Raw genomic sequence first — 13,346 nt, 5'->3', positions numbered from 1 at the left:
CAATATGCTATTCTTTACAGTCCCAACTGGCTGACATTACCACTGGCTCCTTCTTTGGAATACTAACTAGCATACCCAATTGGCCATAACTGTATGCTAGAACGCTTGAAGAGTGGAAGGCCATCAATGCTGATCTGAAGTGGTAGACAGCAACCGTCAACCAACTTGTCCTTCCACTGAGACAGTGTGTTTCTAAAGGCTTCAACAATACCAAAGTAATGATATAGACCATTGCAGCGCCCTATGACACAATATACTGTTCTGGTATATGAAAGCGTCCTGGCATCCTTAGGCAGATCTGTATGATGCACAGTTACAGTAAGATGGCCAAGAGAGCAGTGAGGGCAATATGTGAAATGTCATAAGTCAATGGCAATGCCCAGTTGGAAAGGCAACTTGTGAGGTTTTCAGATTCCTCACAGTCAGACATTTCTTCCATGATTGTCACCCTCATCGTCATCATGATCATTATCATAATAACCCATTTCCCCTGACACAGACCCAGCTGTTTCTCCCATATTTATATCGGCAGGTTCAACAACATCCTCAAGGTACTTGAGAGGAGGTGTCACCACACATACCCTCTTCAATTTCCCTTAACCTTTTGTTCAGGTTCACCCTGGCTCTCCTCCTCAATGCTGAATTGGAAACAAGTTGGTTGCATCTATTCATGTTTAAAGTAGATTGAGTGTAAAGATAAAAGATTGTGAAATTGAAATTAAGGAGTAGAAATAATGTCAATCACAAATATGTGTTATACCTTCATCTAACCAGTATAGTTGTGTAGTATAGGGCACTTCCGCCATGGACTGGTCGGGAATTGAACTGACAACTCTCTGGTTACAAGCTCGAAGCCCTAACCAGTAGGCCATGGCTTCCCCACAGGTATCATGTGTGCAGTATCTGAAAAAGAAATGGAATATGTGTTAGTGTACAATTCACAAAGCAACATTTGGAATATGGCTGGCAATCAAATTGTGTTTTCATGGTGCTAATAGTATTTATTTGTTGCCATTTACATCACTGAAGTCTTTGGTCTGAAAAGTCGAATTCTTTATGTATGCCTAAATGTTTGCTTATTTTTGGTAGTTATGTCAGTTGAATAATTCAATTTTAAGGTTTTCTCAGGAATGCTTTCACAGCTAACCTCTGACTACCCATAGTAGTTAGCACTGGATTATGACATTGAAAAGTGTGCATTTATCAGTGCAAAATACACTTGTTGTGAAGGGTAACAAGACTTTTGACCGTGTCAGTTTAACAATATTACACTTCCCGCAGCATTTTGGTTATATGTTCTGTCCTGGGGCCCCTACTCTTCATCATCTACCTCCTTCCCCTTGGCAATATCTTCCGCAAATGTAATATTAATTTCCACTGTTATGCGGATGACACCCAGCTCTACCTCTCCAGCAAACCTTCGTCCACTCTCCCACCCACCTCCCTTACTGATTGCATCTCTGAGATAAAAACCTGGTTCACCCAAAACTTCCTTAAACTAAACAGTAACAAAACTGAGGTCCTCCTCATTGGTACTAAATCCACTCTATCTAAAACCGACAGCTTTTCTCTTACTATTGATAACTCCTCTGTTTCACCCTCCCCTCAGGTTAAGAGTCTGGGTGTCATCCTTGACAGCACACTATCCTTTCAATCCCACATCATTTAACATCACTCGGTCTGCTTATTTCCCCCTAACATCAATCACCTCCGCCCCTCCCTAACCCCCCACACTGCCGCCATCCTTGTCCACAGTCTCGTCACTTCCCATCTGGAGTGTATGTGTTGATGCACTTTGCTGGAGTGGCTCTATGAATCTCTGGAGTCTAATCTAATCCCTGGGGATTTGAAAAACTGTTCCAAACATACATCTCAATCTCTGCTAGTTTTTGTCCTAGAAACATATATGTGACACCATTAGAAACCTTTAATCAACTAGTTTCCAAATATATATGTTTTAAAAGAGAATGTATCAATGGCACTTGTAAAAACAATAAAAGAAAATCCTAGGATTTCAGTCCTCTCACCTGCAGCAGGCCCATTCAAAAGGCCCATTCAACTTAATTTGCATTTGAAAGAGACACTCACTAAGTGACCCATTTAGTCTGACTTTTTTCCAATTAGTAGTAAAACTACATAACATTCTTTAATGTTCTTTTTACTTATACAGAGCCACCACCGTTGTTTTCAAGGTTTAAACTTCAAAAGTCTTAGCTCAATACATTTATAGTGTGTTTTTTACCTTTGAACTTTGACCTTTGAAAATCGTTTTTTTAAATAGCTGTGTTTATACTGAATTATAACAAAACGTAATTTCATTACATCCACTTTACTCTCTTACAATTATTGTGGAGGATCTCTGGAATATAACCATATGTGCCACTTTTGCATAGACGTTTTTAGTAGATGAAAAACGTACAAATCTCAAGCCTCAAAGTGCCTGAAAAGGCCCCCGGACCTCCAAGTGTTATATGCAATGAGTGCGTAAGTGTGATGTCACTTTTCCTTAGCAACTGAAATTTCTGTTCTGTTCTTTTTGTAGGCGAACTTAGACCTCTGAAGTTCGCCTACAAAAAGGATCCAAAGCTGCTATCTTTGCCCATATAAGGAGATCCGGGACTTAATTGAAGCTAACTGCCTATGGCAAGTTGCATGGTAAGTTAGCTCTGGGGTAGCAAAGATCAAAGTGTGCCGTCTTCACCTACCGAAGATCACAGTATCCACTAGACGACAGTGGACAAAACTGTGTAGTGAAAAACGTCTGCATTTCCAATGTCATCATCCCCGCAAGAGTTTAACAGGTGCGATAATTGAAAATCCCCATGTTATTTTCCCATAGAAAAAATCTCAAGATACCGGATCTCCTTATTTGGGCAAAGATGGTGGCTTTTTTGTAGGCGAACTTCAGAGGTCTATAGAGATCGCTAAGACATGTGACCAATGTCATCAAAACACAAAGAATTATGGGTAGGTTTGGCTCGCCTGATGCCAGCCCATGTAAACTAGTGTTCTGGGTCTATGATCTGACCAAAGCCATCGATATCTCAAAGTTGCGACAGCCGTTGACTTCCATGTTAAAGCCAGATTAGAGCGGTCACGTGGTTAGTGGGTAGACTCAGTAGTTCCCTCGGTCCCTGGTTTACCACGGGATTGACAGCAGCGATCGCATTAATATTTACGGTAAATACTCGATGAAAATTACTATAAACTGCATTTCCACATACCGGTACATATATTACTCAATGAAAATGCATTATTATGCACACGACTATAAGTCATGTAAAAAAGTCTTATTAGATATTCATTCATTCTCAATGGAATAGTTCCCGGATGTGCCGCCATTGTTTGTACACGGCACACGGGAGTCAATGGTAGTGTCGCAACTTTGAGATATCGATGGCTTTGGATCTGGCATGATAATAATGAAACCTAAGCGTGAAAAAATTGTGTGAAAAACAGAACATAATCTTGCGCTTCCTCACCGCTGTCCATGCCATTCCTCGCCTTTTTGTCAACTCTGAAACATGGCGTGTAGGCCTACTATTATATTATTTTTCCACACTGGAAAACGATAAAAGATAAGCTTCATGTTACTCTATAGAATTTTATAATAACACAGCAGGTAAACGGCATTTCAACAACTGCACTTCGTTATTCCCGCACGTCAGTAAAACAACTTAAGTTTTGGGCCACCTATACTGCGTTCATGCACCTCGGACCTTCGGAAATTTCTGACCTCCGATAGCGGAAAAATGACATGAACGCTAGGTCGGGTTGGATTTTTTGCTCGGAGACTCGTGCGGAAGTTTTGTGCCCCGAGGTGTCCGACTTGACGTCACTATCATATTCTCCAACCACGACGGCCTCCCTTGCAACAACACAAGAGGTGAATTTCACTGTCATTACGAATAGGCAGGGTAATATGTCACTAAATTAACAGCACAGATAGAAACACTCGCCCAAGACATTTTCCTTCTTGCTCAACCATACTAAGCAGTTGTAATAACGTATTTATGCGTTTCCTGTATTTATTTTCCGAACTGATCTCATGAACACAATTTTTTCGGAGGTCGGGACTTTTTAAAGGCAGGTCCTCCGAGGTTCCGAGCTGCATGAACGCAATACTATTCCCAAATGCGTTGCGTTTTACGTCACGTTCTCAATCTCTATTGAATGATCTGCTGACCTCATCATGTTTTGTTCATCTGATATAGGCTAACTAGTGCAGTGCCCTGCTGACCCCATCATGTTTTGTTCATCTGATATAACTAGTGCAGTGCCCGTTCAAACCAGGGGGTCAGGATTTGACTGATTAGCTTCGCCGATTAGCAAGGCACTTCCTCGTCGCCATTTTCCAGAAATACATCATGTCCGGTGCCGTTTTCCCTGCGTTTTCCTCATGCTGATTGGTGGCTGTTCCACTCTCAACTCATGCACGAGCTTAGTGTGGGCACAAGCTCTCCTTTTGTACCTTACGTCAATCAGTAACCTGGCACTTAATTGGCTAAGTAAAACGGCACCGGAAACAAGCCCTTTGAAACACCATGTTGAAGCCTGAAAAAATCGTTCAATTTTGGTAATTTTCACTAGCCTAGCATTCCCATTGAAATGAATGGGGGCGGGACTTGTTCACTTTCTCCAGTTCTTATAATACCTCCATGGTTCAAACAATGTTTAAGAAACGTGTTGCACAATGACGTTGATGCATGTAGATCATGATAGATTGGCGATGATGTAGCCTAGAATCAGACCCGCAGTTAGTAGCAGTTCTTACTGACTTTGCAATGTGAGAAAGTGAAGGGGAAAGGCGTTTGAGTTGCAGCTAATGGCAATATTAGACACGTTACATAGCCTACCCGTGCGTTTTTGCTGTTGTTGGGAAATTAAAGCTACGACATGGCCATGCCAGTGCTATTAACTCGGAAGTGATGTTTGAATGAATGTTATACCCATAGCCGATGTCCTCCAGATAGAGTCAAGAACGGCTGTTTTAAATGCAAATTTTAACAGAATGCTACCGACGTGTGTGTGTCGGCATACCATCAGGCAACCGAACCGCTACGGCAGTAGGCAAGCGCGGTTGTTGATGTAGTAGGCCTAGGCTAGCCTATGCAACGTTACATGACTTTAACAGCCTTCTTACCAACATGGGTGCATGTGTGTCGGACCCAGCATATGTTTATCCAAGATCAACAATCTTGACGGTCCGTTGTTTAAGTGAGACATCGTCATTTCCATGAATGGCAACAGGTGAGTTTGTCAGAGAAATGGGCTTTTTTTGTTTCTATGCTGGAGTGAGAGTGAGATGAGAAGGGGAGTGGCTAGTGCGGAGAGCGGTAGAATTGTGGGATTGCGGTAGAAGTGTATTTTGCTTAATTTAACAATATCTTTGTCATTTGTTGTCCGAACACTACCAAACTTTGCACTGCACGCACGCATGTCATTAGCAATACATGTGCCAAATGTTAGGGCAGTCGGATGAGTGGTTCGAGAGTTATGTGTGCCACAGACAGACAGAGTGACACACAGACAGACGTTCCTTGCATAATATAGATAATAATAATAATAATAGATAGATAGATAGATAGATAGATAGATAGATAGATAGATGCAAAGGACATATGCTGAGATAAATACAGCTTTTTGAAACGGGTTCCCTATTCAATTGCTCTTCATCATATTATTTACCATCTGTTATATCTACTGTATCTATAGGCATAAGAGCAGTGTAGGCCTAAAGGTGTAAAAAGAAATCACATTTGCAGGTGATTAGAATGTCGCCAATTAAAGGTTCCATATGACTGTTATAATGAACTCAAGCTAGCTGTTTGAATGGCAGTCAATGTAAGTTCTAGATCTCCACTAGAATCCGTATTTCTCCCATCTCAAGGCAAACTGAGGGAATGATGCACGACCATTCAAAAACATGACTGGTTTTCTAAAGATACAAAGCTTAATGCTAATCGGTAGTGTCCCTTTAAATAACTGTTGGGGTGTCCTTTTTTACCTGGTGTACCTGTCTGTATGGACACATACCCATAAATCCAGTGGCACTACGCTTAATATGGCAATAACATTTAATCTCATTGAGATTTAAATTCCGGGGGCCCAGATTTGGAACTGTTGCAGCTGCCATAAATAAATGTAGCAGCCACAGCAAAAATGTTGTTGTCAAAGCTGCCATGTTCAGCTATTACCTTGTATGGAACAGGGTCTTAGTGATAGTTACAATTTGGCTCTGAGCTGCTGGCAGCCAATGTAATGTCAAAAGGGGACAGCTTTACGATCCAAGGGGTAAGGAAATGTGTTTTGAAATATCATTGATTATATACTTGCATGCACACTATGGTGAAAAAATGGGCAGTCTGTAGGACATTTCAGTACTTTACAGTGTAAAAATTGCTACACGTTGAAAATTGATCTAATCCAGTAATGGGGTTTATATGATGAAGTCTTGTATCAGATTATTAACTTTCAAACTTTGCAGTTTTACTAACTTAATGTTTGCAGATTAAATTATTATGACCGCCGCGCAGCAAATAGCATAGACAGGTCATTTGCTCAACTTTTTGGGCCTAGTTTTCTGTCAAAGTTTTCTCAATGGATTCCTGGTCAGAACCCCTATTGAAACAGATTAAGACTTGGGGCATGTTAAATTTTGTCCAAAAATTCAAGATGGCCGCCGTACGGGCAATTCCATATCAGTTGGAACAGGTCCGACACCATGGTCCTCAGTTTTTCCTGATTTTTGGTCAAAATGTTTCTCCATATCTCATTAGAGGAAAACCAAAATTTTAGCTTGGTATCTTGTTTAGTTTCTGAGATATGGCTCTTCAAATGTGGATAGACGTGTCCTTAAAAAAGGCTGAAAATGCCTGTATTTAATGAGCACCACTTTTTTTTAAACCCCTCTCCTGTCTTAAGCCTACCATATTATTTTCTAAAAATTTGAACATTGGGGCAGTACTCTGTTTAGTTGTCCAATATCACAAAGGAATTGTAGTCCTTCCCACCATTGAAGACTTATTCATCGAAACAAACCCATATTTTTTTTTAAAGCAATGAAAAACTAAAAAACCTGTTTTTGTTCTCTTATGGTCATGAATGGATAGCACTCACATTTTTAAAACTTTACATATATATAGTCCATGAGTAAGAGAACATGTTGAAAAAAAATTGAGATGGTAAGTTTTCGTATTTCGAGGCTATGGGCCTTCAAAGATGGCCAAAATGGTGTTTTTTCCAAAAAATGCCAATTTCATTGCCTTTTTTCAAGGACAAGATGAAATGCAAATCCAACATTTCTTTTTTCCTGCAATAGTATGCCACTTTGTAGACCATGTGAATGTGGTAGATCCGACCTGTCCATTTTAATATCCCATCAGTACATGTCTGAAGTTAGAAAAAAATAAAAATTGTCGGCTGAAGGAGGTGTTGGTTTGATTTTTATGAACCTCCTAGAAGGACATTATGGGGTTTAACCCCATTTTTTATGTTTGAGGGATCAGATTGCCATCCTGTAAACAGGATAAAAATGTTATATCCCATTTTTACTCTTTATTGATCCCTTAGAATATGTCCAAAAGTTGTCAAAAATGAAAAAGGTGACTAAATTGAGGGGCCAAGTGGATCAAGTCACACAAGGCTAAAAATGTAATATAAGACAGATGAGATACTGAGGGAGAACACTGTGAAATGTATAACCCCTGTTATGATGGCCTTTGACCCACTGTGTCCCTAACTGAGGTTAAGGGGTAAAAAACCACCAACCACCGATCCGGTGGTCTCCAACTTTTTCATATCTCTTGATAGAAAATTTATAGAGACTTAAAACTCATATATGTTGTTCATCTCTTCAAAGCGTTTTTTTGAGACCATCCATGACTTCCTGTGATAACCGGAAGTTGGTTTAAAGCAGGAAGTAAACTTTAAAAAGGCTGTATCTCTGGGAAAAAAACAAAAAGCTGTTGGGTCCAAAATCATGGTTTGAGAGATTGTGTAGGAGTATGTTTCAGACCATTTGGAGTTGAGTGGTACCCACTTTGTATGACATAAAAAAAATCGCCCTTAGGGTTTAACTTGACCAAAAAGTGTAGGCCTCAATAGCTTTTTTGTTTTTGTTTTTTTCCCAGAGATACAGCCTTTTTAAAGTGTACTTCCTGTTTTAAACCAACTTCCGGTTATCACAGGAAGTCATGGATGGTCTCAAAAAGCCGCTTTGAAGAGATGAACAACATGTATGAGTTTCAAGTCTCAAATTTTCTATCAAGAGATATGAAAAAGTTGGAGACCACCGGATCGGTAGTTGGTGGTTTTTAGCCCTTAACCTCAGTTAACACAGTGGGTTCAAAGGCCATCGTAACGGGGGTTATACATTTCACAGTGTTCTCCCTCAGTATCTCATCTGTCTTATATTAAATTTTTAGCCTTGTGTGACTTAATCCACTTGGCCATTTTAAGCCCCTCAATTTAGTCGCCTTTTTCATTTTTGACAACTTTTGGACATATTCTAAGGGGTCAATAAAGAGTAAAAATGGGATATAACATTTTTATCCTGTTCATAGGATGGCATTCCGATCCCTCAAACAGAAAAACATGGGTTTAAACCCCATATTGTCCTTCTAAGAGGTTCATAAAAATCGAACCAACACCTCCTTCAGCCAAGACAATTTTTCATTTTTTCTAACTTCAGACATGTACTGAGGGGATATTAAAATGGACAGGTCGGATCTACCACATTCACATGGTCTACAAAGTGGCATACTATTGCAGGAGAAATGAACTGTTGGATTTGCATTTCATCTTGTCCTTGAAAGAAGGCAATGAAATTGGCATTATTAGGAAAAAACACCATTTTGGCCATCTTTGAAGGCCCATAGCCTCGAAATACGAAAACTTACCATCTCAATTTTTTTTCAACATGTTCTCTTACTCATGGACTATATATATGTAAAGTTTTAAAAATGTGAGTGCTATCCATTCATGACCATAAGAGAACAAAAACAGTTTTTTTGTTTTTCATTGCTTTAAAAAAATATGGGTTTGTTTCGATGAATAAGTCTTCAATGGTGGGAAGGACTATAATTCCTTTGTGATATTGGACAACTAAACAGGGTACTGCCCCAGTGTTCAAATTTTTAGAAAATAATATGGTAGGCTTAAGACAGGAGAGGGGTTTAAAAAAAAGTAGTGCTCATTAAATACAGGCATTTTCAGCCTTTTTTTTAGGACACGTCTATCCACATTTGAAGAGCCATATCTCAGAAACTAAACAAGATACCAAGCTAAAATGTTGGTTTTCCTCTAATGAGACATGGAGGAACATTTTGACCAAAAATCAGGAAAAACTGAGGACCATGGTGTCAGACCTGTTCCAACTGATATGGAATTGCCCATACGGCGGCCATCTTGAATTTTTGGACAAAATTTAACATGCCCCAAGTCTTAATCTGTTTCAATAGGGGTTCTGACCAGGAATCCATTGAGAAAACTTTGACAGAAAACTAGGCCCAAAAAGTTGAGCAAATGACCTGTCTCAACTGGCCTTCAAGTGGCTGGACACAGTTTTATGTGAATGTCTTGAGAACCGTAAGAGCTAGGAGGACCTCCTTTTTTTGTATGTTGGTCTAAAGGGGCCATGTTAACCCATCCCTTGGTGGCATGGTAAGTTGGCACTCAGATGTACGGAGTGTTGCAACATCAATGTTAAAACACAACTTTGAATGTGAACATGTGCAATGGAACCACTGATACTTCGTACCTGCTCAATACCTAACACATTCATGATGGGAACAAAGCATGGTTTATCTCAAAGCATAATATGAGAAACAGCTCCAAATTCTGGTCTCTGAGCAGTTCTGTTTAAGAAACTCGTGTGAAAACGTTTGCCAACACTGTTAGCTGTATGATAATCTGTTCTAATGTTCTTGCAAAGGCTCATGGGAACACAATGAAATGGTGACACCAAGACATTCCATGTGTGCCTTACTGGTTCAGTACTTCTTCACATTGATCTAACATGATTCTGTTGGAAAAAATTCATTGCTGTGGCAAAATACAGTATGTCAGTTCAACGTAATAACATTGTGTTTGATAGAAAAACTAAAGATAATTTAATTTCATGTTTTGTGGATCAATAAATGTGAAAGCTGTAAAACCTCTTCATTCCCCCTATTATGCCCCTACCTTACGTGCTTCAATTAGAAAAATGGATTACTCAATTGGAATGAATATTTGAGCATGATAAGGTTGGGTTTCATTCAAAACTAGAATGTTTTATGTAATTGTAACGTAAAATTGTTTGATAAATTGGACAGCCCTGACTTTTCCTATTTTACTTCATTCACCTCAAGGGAAATTGTAGGCATCCAGTAGCTTGCCCTATCATAACAAACACATAAACATATCACATACAGTACATAACAATCTCTCACTGAACTGAACTGCACACAGAACTGTACAAATTTAAATAGATGTAGTGACCATGATAAGGTGCTGTGGTAGAGTGTGCAATGGTGGTAAGTCAACAGTGCAGGGATTGCTTGTTATGACCACTGCGCAGCGAAACAGCGGTTATATAGGTTTAATCAGATTTCAACCATTTTCTGTCTAGAGACTTGCTGGGCATGTGGCCCCACAAGGATAGCATGGAACCATTTTTTTGTTGTTGTTTAAAGTCATTTTTTGACTTAACTCACACGCATTGCAAAGTTACTAAGATTGCAAAATATGAATGTATTTTTATAAGACTTCATCATATAAACCCTATTACAGGATTACATCAATGTAATTTCAAATGTTCAAGAACTTGTTGAAATGTACCTCAGACTCTGCCAAATTATTTCCCTAGTGTGCATGCAAGAACAGTATGTAATAATCAGAGATATTTCAAAATACATTTTCTTACCCCTTGGATTGTAAAGCTGTCCTGTTATGATGTTATGTTGGCTGCCAGCAGCTCCTAGCCAGATTGTAACTATATCACTAAGACCCTGTCCCATACAAGGTCATATGAGGTGTGTCTCATCCAGTTACTGGTTCACACACACCTCTTAACCTGAAAGCTCTGACAACAACATTTTTGCTGTGGCTGCTATATTTATTTCTGACCGCTGCAACAATTGCAACATAAGTGGCTTGGCCATCAGAATTTAAATTTTGGTGATGTGAACTGTTACTGCCATATTAAGCAAAGAGCCATTGAAGTTAACCGGACATGTGTACTGTCCACACATTTTTTTGTTTTAATTAAAATGATCTATCAGGATCCACACCTGAACTTTTAGTTTTGTTTCCCCCTACCTGCCAATGTTATGTTAGATCTTTGTTAGGTTGATCTAGTAATGTGCTGTTGTTGTGTGCCAAGGGCCACACCCATGATCATATTCCACAGTCAAAAACATAAAAGTAATTTCACTTAGACAAAAAAAGTCTACATCATGTCGTTTCTCTGGGTCCGTCCACAAAATTTCATCTACATCGTATGCAATATCTCCTTATCCAAGGCACCAGGGAAAATATCTTCTGGAATGCCGTATCCAAACCTGACACGATGACTTGTCCATAACACTTTGACAGGCAAAAATCAAATAGAAGAATAGCGGCGGTCATAATAATAGCCATACGTGTGTATAATTTTGTAGGAGTGTTTTGGAAAATGAGTGTAAGCATTGAGTTGTGTTTAAAGTTCTGCAAAAAGAGTGCTGTGCTGTGAATTGTGCCTACAGTTTTGCAAAGTGTGTGTTGCAAAATGGCAAACTGAGCGCAAAGCTTAGATTTGCTAACTCAATGAGTGGTTTTGCTATATGTATTAATACTTTTAGAAATTGTGCTACAAGAATCACGATTAGCGCTTAAGCATTAAAAAAAAAAAAACTGTAAGTGAACCCAAGTGGCACAGAAATTATCCTTGCTATTGACTTTTCATCTGGGTATTATATATTTCAAAATTTCCAAATGTCATTTGGTGCATTTATGGCACACAAGTGCCCATAAAGGCCCCAGCCATAAATGAGGCTGATTATGTGAACAGGAAAGGCCATCACAGTATAAATGTTCAGGTAGGTGTACACAGGCTACAGTATATTGGCCATTTCCCATATCTTCATGATATTTGTTCATGCTGTCGATCTTGAATTTTTTATCATTAAGTGATATGTGATGCTTCATGATCATGAATGTGGAGGCAAAATGGCCTGGTTTGGTCCACGATGCCAGGATGTATCGTGAATCCAATTTGAGCTAAAAGTTTCAACAGGGTGCATTGCATTATGAACATACTGTATCATAGACCTCATATAATTGTTGTGCTTGTGCAAGATAGCTCAAAGTTTGTATTTGGTTGCAGGGCAATTCGATGAGTACTGTATCTCCTTGGGGATCGAGGTTATCCATGCCTTCCAATGCTCATCACCCCGTACCCTAATCCACTCCTGGACCACAGACAACATTGGGTATGGAATTAGCTCTTTTGGCTATTTTTGCAAAATCACTTGAAATCCTATTCCTAACCCACTTACAGCCACTGAGTTGGAAGCACTGAAATGGAAATCAAACACTTCAATCATCTGTGGAACGGGCAGGGCTCGAAAAACTCCAGCCAATTATATTCTTAACCCGTTGGCATCATTTCACAGCTCGTTTGTCAATCTAACGGTCTTACTCCTCTTCCTCCTCCCCCTTCCCCCGTGCGTGCGACCCTTTCGTGCACATACTCAAAGCCGGTGCACCGTGAGGAAGTGCTAAAACGAAACCAACTAGGCCTACTGCACGTCCCCCATGTCAGCCGTTGGTGTATGTGTCACTTCATTTCTATACAAACTAAGACAGCGGATTCCTACAGAAACTCAAGCACCCACGCAATAAATAAGCTATGTAGAAAATGTTTATTTTACGTGACTCGAAGAGTGTTGTAAACCTGAAACCAAAACGTAACCCGCTTGGAGCTCCAGTAAGCACTAACCTAATGAGAAATAAAACAATGAAATGAGAATAGCAATCAAATAAGTCACTCAGTTAATTAAATAATAACAATAACTATAGCATGGTAAGGCTAAATTTAAGGACAATAGCAGAATAAATGTCAAATTCTAACAATGGACAAATTATAACAAAACAATACTAATATACAAACCATAACACATAACAAACGCTCAAAAGACTAAGTGCATATTAAACAAATATGCCTTAAGACCCCTCTTGAAAGATCCAAAACTGTTGCTGGAACGGAGAGCACTGATATAATACTGGTATAAGCCCTGATAAGAACCAAACCAGATTCTGTTCAAATACACACACCTACTGTCTGTATGGCTACTGAAAAATGTAAGGTTAATTAATCAAATGTT

This window comes from Sardina pilchardus, chromosome 14, assembly GCF_963854185.1.
Source record: "Sardina pilchardus chromosome 14, fSarPil1.1, whole genome shotgun sequence".
NCBI classification, from domain to species: Eukaryota; Metazoa; Chordata; class Actinopteri; order Clupeiformes; family Clupeidae; genus Sardina; species Sardina pilchardus.
This window is presented reverse-complemented; position numbering follows the sequence as displayed.